General features: G+C 45.7%; 1 pseudogene; it reads left to right on the top strand.

Moving 5' to 3' along the window:
- Positions 1-8,534, top strand: part of LOC119339440 — a 74,093-nt pseudogene that overhangs the window by 43,874 nt on the left and 21,685 nt on the right.

Raw genomic sequence — 8,534 nt, 5'->3', positions numbered from 1 at the left:
CTCCTTTCTCTAACAAAGGGCGATTGATCTTCCTATGTAGTTATGTCTGCTTACCATAGCCACATCGCCCCCCCTCATCATTCGTGCATGCCTCCTGACCCGTCTCTCACACGCACATGCATAGACAATAAGCAGCCATCTCCTCTCTTATTGATATTGTGGGTGTGCCCTCCGTTTGTCTAGCAAGCCTATCCCACCATTTGTTAGAAGCAGCTCCACTACCACCCCCTCCAACACTCTAGCTCTGTCTCTCTCCCAACCTTATTCCTCTCCTGCACATATGCATGGATGTCGATCGATCTCCCTTAATACATGAGACTGATCGATCTCCTTAATACATGAGGTAGGCCTCTCTCCTCCTCCACACATATACCAACCATTGTACCTCTATAGTTAATTGGGCCTCCCTCTTCCCCCACCACACACCGATAGTCGAGCGCTGCAGGTAGGTATCAATGCCACAGAGACAAACTGCACATGTCCCCTCTCACGTTCCAGTAAGCCAGCCACTCTATATCTTTGACGTGGGCACACACAAATTCGATGGCACTCTTTATCGATCACGCGCGCGCACACACACATCATCATCCCTCTTTTCGATTCTATGGACACCTCAAGCCGGTAATACCTCCACTCTCTTCTCGTGGATCGCCCCCTCTATATATATGTTATATCCAGGACTCTATTTCACACACATTGCATATGTTACATTTTTGATTGACCCCCCCCAAAAAATCTCTCAAGAACCCACACACTATATCTCTCTAGGTTTGTATCTCTCTCACACAACCCCACATAGGTGGTGTATGTATACAAGAAGAGAATAGGTGCACCGTGCACGTACTCACGCTTCGTGCCCAGCCACACCCGCGCGGGTACACGGAGGAGCTCATTTCTTTACGAAATGGCAGCCCACGTGCTAATTTGAACGACTGTAGCGGTTGTTTACCTAGGGAGGTCGTGTACCACGCCTGCACGAAACAAAATTTGACTTGACATGTTGCCGCGTTATTTTTAAATAAAGTTATAGCGCTCAATGGCACGTACACAGAATATAAAACGATTTTTATGGAGAAAAAGGTAGTCCGCTCACTATATACAATGGAGTCTTGCATGCCTGGTTTGTCGCTCTTCAGAGTATCTCACACAAGGCTGCGGTGGCCTCTCTCTCTCTCTCTCACCGTTGGTCACTGATCCGACCGCATCCCGTCCGTCGGGGGAAAGGGAGTGCGGTGGCCTCTCTCTCTCTCTCTCTCACCGTTGGTCACTGATCCAGCCGCATCCCGTCTGCCGGGGGAAAGGGAGTGCGGTGGCCTGTCTCTCTCTCACCGTTGGTCACTGATCCGGCCGCATCCCGTCCGTCGGGGGAAAGGGAGGAATGGCATCGTTTCTCCGTTCAACGGTGCCGAGGCAGCGCGTCCCGATCTACGGTACACGCTGTTCTCTCTGACCAAGCTCCGGCGCGGCAGGGCCTACGCCACCTGCTCGCAGATTCCACCTGCCGCTGCCCACCTAGTTACATCTCGATGACCTCCAGGTATCCCCTCCGGCCTTGCTCCACTGCCCGTCTTCCCACGTCGCTGCATGTGGATCTTCCATAGTTCTTTGCCCAAAACGTAGCTCGTCCAGCGTACTTTCCATATTGCATTCTCATCCTCACACCATTTTAGACAAACACAACCGTGTTGTTATCTTCCCTTAGGGCAAGGAATATGCTTCTTTTTTGTTGTCGCATGTGTCATCAACTGTTATTGGCCAGTAATTGTTTCCTTTCTACCTCTTTTTTTGCAAACAGGGCTATCCATTTCACCTCGTTGCTATTGCGACCTTTTGGTGAACTGCACAAGTCACTTTTTTCTTAAGAGTGTTTTGTGCAGTAGTACTAAAATGTCACACGGGCAACATCTCTACATTTCAGTGCGACTGCACAAAGGGAGATTGGTTTTGCTCTATCCTCCTCATCCAACTCCGAGCCTAATCTTCTCCAACTAGTTAGTCTTAAGAGAGACTGCAAAGGTGACCGGCTTCTATTTGTGTGTTTATTGTTTCATCAGCAGTCCTCTATTATCGTAATCACACTTAATATCTTTGGAACAGGGACGCTCAGCTCTATTTTAGTGGATCAGCACAAAATGATCGGAATGTTGCATGCTCCAGACAGCTACTTTTTTCCCAACATGCCTTGTTGATTTAGATAGAGCTGGGGGGACGTTGCTGCCAATGAAAGCATGGATCAATTTTAATTTAACACCTTCTCACAACTCTGTTTTCAGTTGTGATGTAATTATTAGCTCTGATCTGCTAATAATTGACATGCATTAGCAAGGGAGTTAGTTTTTTATTGTTTCTGGAAGAGCATCGATGGCAAGACACGCGAAACAAAAGCTGAAAGCTCACACCATCGTACAATTTCATGTCGCTGGAAAATTATTTGTATAGTACGTCAATTATGTAAACAAATGATGGAAGCTTGATAGCATTGCCAGAAGCCTCTTCATCATCCGGGTCCATGTGCCATGCACAAAATTATACTCCCTGGTTCCTAAATATTTGTCTTTTTACAAATTTCAAACGGGCATATTTTAGAGTGTAGATTCACTCATTTTGCTTCGTATGTGTACTCCCTCCGTTCCTAAATATTATATTCGTCTTTCTAGAGATTTCAACAAGTGACTACATATGGAGCAAAATGAGTGATTCTACACTCTAAAATATGTCTATATGCATCCGTATGTGCCAGTACATTTGAAATCTCTAAAAAGACAAATATTTGAGTAGTCACTCGTTGAAATCTCTAGAAAGAAAAAATACTCCGGAGTATATTTAAGAACCTAGGGGGTAGTGCACAACCACATGGGAGACTCAGCCCGGTCGTTGCGCCGCATTAATAGTGAGTAATGAGCAGTCAAATCATAAGCCCTACCTTTCCCACTGTAAGTTGCTCTGAAGAAGAAACCATCAATACTCTCTTCTTTGAATCCGCTCATACTACTCCATCCGTCACTGTTTATACAGCGTGCTTCAGAAAAAAGAAAACGAATCTGTGGGACCAAGGCGACTAGCGATCGGCCTGAAAAATAGCATTGGTAGTTATAGCACGGCGTCTATTACTAGAGGAATAATGCGTACACACATGCATGCAGTGCTTCCACCCCGGGTACACACATGCATGCACGTACTCCACTCCGTAGTAGTACAGAGTACATGGAGAGAAAATTGTGGATTTGATTGCGGTTACGACGCCCTAATTAATTGAGCATTAAACCAAACGCATCTAAAGTCTCTCTGGTGCTGGAAATGCATTGAGAGAAATGCATCATAATGAAGCGCGCCCGGTAAACTGTGACGGAGGGAGGAGTATTATGAAGGAGCAAAACCAAGTACGCGTATGGCCAGTCGGTCAACGCACCTCCTCTTGGCATATCACTGACATGTGGGACGGGAGTGTGAGCAAACCGATCTCAATTGACGGCAAAGAGCCAACCCGCTGTTCCTTGAGAGAGACGAGGAGGTAGAACACACAGACGGGCTCGCACAGAGGCCAAGATATATTCGAGCATGGTTGGTTGATCGATATCATTCATTACATGTTGGGCTGCCATTTTCCACCCTTCTCCGGAATAAACGTGTACTTTATCAGAGATAAAAAAATAAGAGTACAGACGCTCCACCATGCGGTTCTAGTAGTAATACTACTCGTACTACTGCGCTTGGCTCTTTGCCTCTTCGTGAAGTCGAACAATGATGGTACTCCGCATGTTGGGTACTACAGTGTATGCCTCTGACAATCTGACACCGAATGGACTGGTGCATGTCCACCGAGGGTAGGTTGCATTAGTCAAAAGGTGTAAGACTAGCCATAGTGGGAGTAACTTCAGCAGTAACATCGAGTCCAACTCAGCAAATTTGCTTATGTGGCAGTGAGTTAATGAGGAGAGAGATAGTTATAGTAACTTAGCTAGTTACTGTAACATCACATGTTTCAATGCAATATGAGTCTATAACCTAATGAATGAAGCTTCACATGTTACCACACTTATGTTACTACCCACTATGAAGGTAGTAACATAGTCCAGGGATACGTGTATGTTACTAGTGTATGTTATTACCCATTGTGGCTAGTCTAAGGGAGCTTCACCTTGTCCTACAAGCTTCTCCTCATTCAGCGAGTTGACGGGACACACCAAAAATAGTGCTAGTCCATACTCCCTCCTTTCCGGTTAATATGGCTTAATCCTTTTTGCGGGTAAATGAGCAAGCTTTATTCATATATAAGCATTCTTAGGACGATCAACCAAGACACTGGTCACTAGGAAGCGAGGTACCCCACAAAAAAAGAAGTAGGAAGCGAGGTGTTTCATCAAGCCAGCTCTCGGCCACATTCAAAGTGCAGCAAGCACGGTTCGCACGAAGATGCGCCGCAAGGTTTGCTGACCTGTTTACATGCTAAATAACAAAAAAAGAGGAAATATTACCAAGCGCTACTATTTGTAACAGGATATGAGCCAGAATTAAGCAAGAATTGTGGCAAATGTTCCATGCAATCAACTTCCATTATCACATGCGAGAACCCTCGAAGAGAACCAAATGTGTTGAAGATTGCTTTATCACGTTTTAAAATTATAATAAGAGTGCAGACGCTCCTCCATCCGGTTCCTAGTACTAGTATAGTACGTACCTTTATAGACTACAATATTAGTAGTACTGGTACTAGTAAACTTTGCGCTTGCCTTTTCGCCTATTCGGGAAGTCGAACAATAGTAGCACTAGTAGTATAGTGTATGCTTCTGGCAATCTGACACCGAATTAACTGTTGCATGTCCACCGCCTGAGCGAGGGAGAGCTTGCATTAGTCAAAAGTTTCTCCTTGTCCTGCGAGCTACCGCGCAAGTAATGCTAGTCCATACTGCCTCCTCTCCGGTTAATATGGATTAATTTCAAATGAGATAAATACACTGTCTGTCACTATATATTTGTAAAAATACAGTCAGTGGACTTCATAATATGCTCATTGCGCTCAATATATATATATTCCGGTGTTTATACGGTCACTAGCTCACCCTGACTGAGTATGTGTGTGCATGCACGTGTAGGTTGAGCACTTAGGGTGACCGTGTGTGTTCCGTCGTGTGCTCGGACATGCATGCATTAGGGCGTGACGCGCGTTTTTGCGTCCATGTGTATGTGTGACTGTTGCATACACGTAGGGGGAGTACGTGTAGGGGCCACTAAGGAGCAGTCAAATCACATAGTAAGTTAGTCGGAAGAAGCAACCATCATTTCACTCTTGAATGACACGTACGCAATATAAAGTGGTTGATATGGAGAGAAAAAGAAAACCACTATATATACACTAGCAGGAGCCTAAGCTACAAGCCTGCTTGCTAAGGTTGCTCTCTTCACAAGCATAGAACGATGGGCCTAATCCCGCAGCTAGGGGAAGGGAACAATGTTCTGCGTAGACGCGGTCGACATCGGCGAGGGAGAAAACCCACAGTCGGTGCGTCCCAATCGGGGGTCACCGCGGTATGGGACGATGTCGCGCCCAACCGCCCTTCTAGCCCGACGTCCCAGATAGTCCATCTTCCTTTTGGAGCCGGCTTGCTCCACTGCCGTAGCTCCATCTCCATGTCGATCTTTCTCTACTTCTATCGGCTTCTACTTGTGATGAGTTTATGTCTCATGAACTAGTGCCAGTACTATTATTCTAATCACACTTCTTCAATATCTTTGCCATCAGGGATGCTCAGGTCGATTTTAGTGGAACTGCACAAAAGCATCGTATGATCCGAGGGTGCCAGCCATCTTTCCTTCGACAGGTTCTACTTGGCCAAGAATTAAATCATGTTTAGGGTTTAGGGTTTAAGTCGTAGTGACCCCATCAGTAGTTTTTCTTTCGTACACGCTCTCACAACTTTTTTCTTTAGTTGTGAAGTAAATATTGGCTATGATCTGTGAATCATTGAGATGCATCAGCATGCGTGTTATTTTTCCTTTGTATTTGATGGAATGTTGTAACGGGGCAACCTTGGAATAGGAATGAAAATGGAGTGGAAAGTTTCCGTTTTTCCGGAGAAAAAATGGAAACGGAGAGAAACCAATGTTTCATTTCGTTGGATCGCGCCATCGAGCAAAACCAACGTTTAAATCACGTTTGTCATGTTCGTGTCTCACCCTTCTCCACGGCTCGACCCCACACAGTCGCTCGGTATGCCACTCACCGGAAACCGAGTATATGATAACTTTCCCGCCTGCTTGTCGATGGATCGCGCCATGGAGTACTACTAGCACTACTGGAAGAGATTGATGAGTTGGGGGAGGACAGCTAGCTGTAGCACGGACTCCCAAGAACTTTTTACATGCATGTTGTAGCCGGCTATTGCGACCTTTGAACGCGGAGCAGCCGCGTGCATCCGGAAGCGGCGCGGGCGATGCTCTCTGGGCCGGCGCGCCGCTTCAATGTCGGCGCCAGTGAGAGGTCGCGTCCGCTCTGGCCGGGCATGAATGCGGCACTGACTGTTTCGGGCAGGAAGCACGCGCGGGTGATGAAGAGGGTTCAGGTTGGTCAGGACCGGCCATGGCAGCTGTCCAGACATGCGCAAACAAGAGATGTTGTATGTTAATATTGCTGCGTTTATATTTAACAACGTAAATAATGTGCCAGTTGGACAAATATGATTGGAGATGGAGATGGAAATGGAATTTTACGTAAGCACGGATATGCATGTCTATGTCTATGTGTGTGTGCGCGACGACTCCCGCGACCTGGAAGCGGGGGCGTGTTTTTGATCGAGTTTTCTTTCTTGGTACGTTAGAAAATCAGTTTGTCTAATTCACATCTAGATGTTATTTAAGGATATCACATCTAAGCTCCAACAAGTATATAATGTAGCAACAAGAAACAAAAAAAACTAGGACAAAAAAATAGACCACAAACAGAGTGGACATCAACTTAGACATCTAGATGTGTCCTAGACAGACCCTTAAAAAATTGTCCTGATTTATGCCTTGGTGGAGGTATACATGTTGTTTCGACAAAAAATACATGGTGGTTGTGCGGTCATTGTCCATATGGTGGTAGTACTATCACTGGTTAAATGAAGAAATGCTTTTTTTCTCGGGTATCCTGGTTTAGTTCCCATCAAGATAGGGTTTGCACTCTCCACACGCTCGCCGCAATACATATATGTTACACGCTAGAGGCTCAGCGTTCATTTGCTAGGTTTTGCTATATTCACAGTCTCTCACCCTCTCTTCACCAGATCTAAACAAGACTGCATTTGCCTCTTGTCTCTCTCTCCCCCCTCACAGCTGGTGAAGGAGGTGTCCGTATCCCGTCGCACCGGGAAGGGGAGGAGGTGCAGCGTTAACTCCATCGCCTTCGGCGAGGGAGGCAATTCACTGCCGGCTGCGCTATTCTCTTTCACCCAGCGCTTGTGCGGGAGGGCCACCGACCCCTTCTTCCTCGCTGTCGTACATAGTGTGGGCAGATCCGGCCTCCCGCCGCACGCCTTGCCACATCCCGACGACCCTAAGGTATAAGTTTCTCTGAAACCGTCATTGCTCCAGCTGCATGTGGATCTTTTTTGATCTGTGGTCGAATCTAGGTCTTGGTTCAAAGAGGAAAGAAAGGTGCGATGGGGTGGAGAATGAATCTAGGACGTGGTTCAATGAGGAAAGGAGGGAGGAAAAGTAGTATAGACTGGCTATCCAGCCGCTTTGTTGGTCGAAAAGGCAAAAAGGGGGTAACCCAGTACACACATTTGTAAGGAACCGATCTCTTTGTTGAAAATGGAAAGAAACTGGGGGGGGGGAGGTCGGGTAGTTTGTGCAGGACTAGATTTGCTGCCCTCACATAGGAAAAAAGTTCAAAGAGAACAAATATGGGACCAACACAGATATGCTGCTTGGCTACATACTCTGCATCACCCATTTATACGTGTGGACGCACATGGTGCTAGCATGTCCCATACAACTATTTTGCTGTTGTTAATCTAAGAATGCCGCCGGAAAATTGAAGTAATGCCACTGTTAAAAGTAAATTACATTTTTTAACGAATGTTGTTACAAGAGAGTGTCTCTGTTAATATGAATCAATGCAACGGTTTTAGAAATGCTACTATCCTACTTTGTTTTCCATCCAAGATAAGTTAGATGCTTCTTTCTGTCACCGTTTGTTTCATCCTCCTTTATCGGCAAGTAATTGTTTCCTTTTTTGCCTCTGTTAAAACAGGGGTATCGATTTAACTTGTTGATATTGCGACATTTTGCTTCGCTACTTGAAACACTTATGTTTTAAGAGTGTTTTGTGCAGTTCAACTTGAATGTCACACCGGTGACTTTGCTTAATTTTGGTGGAACTGCACAAAAGGAGATCCGAGATTTGTTTCCAGTGTTCCTGTCGAGTTGTTTCAAATCTTGGTCTCAACCACATGATATCTATTCAACTTGTTGCTATTGCGACATTTTGCTTCGCTATGTGAAACACTTTGCTTGATTTCAGTGCAACTGCACAAACGGAGATTGGATTTCCT

This window comes from Triticum dicoccoides, chromosome 7B, assembly GCF_002162155.2.
Source record: "Triticum dicoccoides isolate Atlit2015 ecotype Zavitan chromosome 7B, WEW_v2.0, whole genome shotgun sequence".
Taxonomy (NCBI): Eukaryota; Viridiplantae; Streptophyta; class Magnoliopsida; order Poales; family Poaceae; genus Triticum; species Triticum dicoccoides.
The sequence above is the reverse complement of the archived record's forward strand: the minus strand, read 5'-3'. Positions and strand labels throughout refer to the sequence as shown.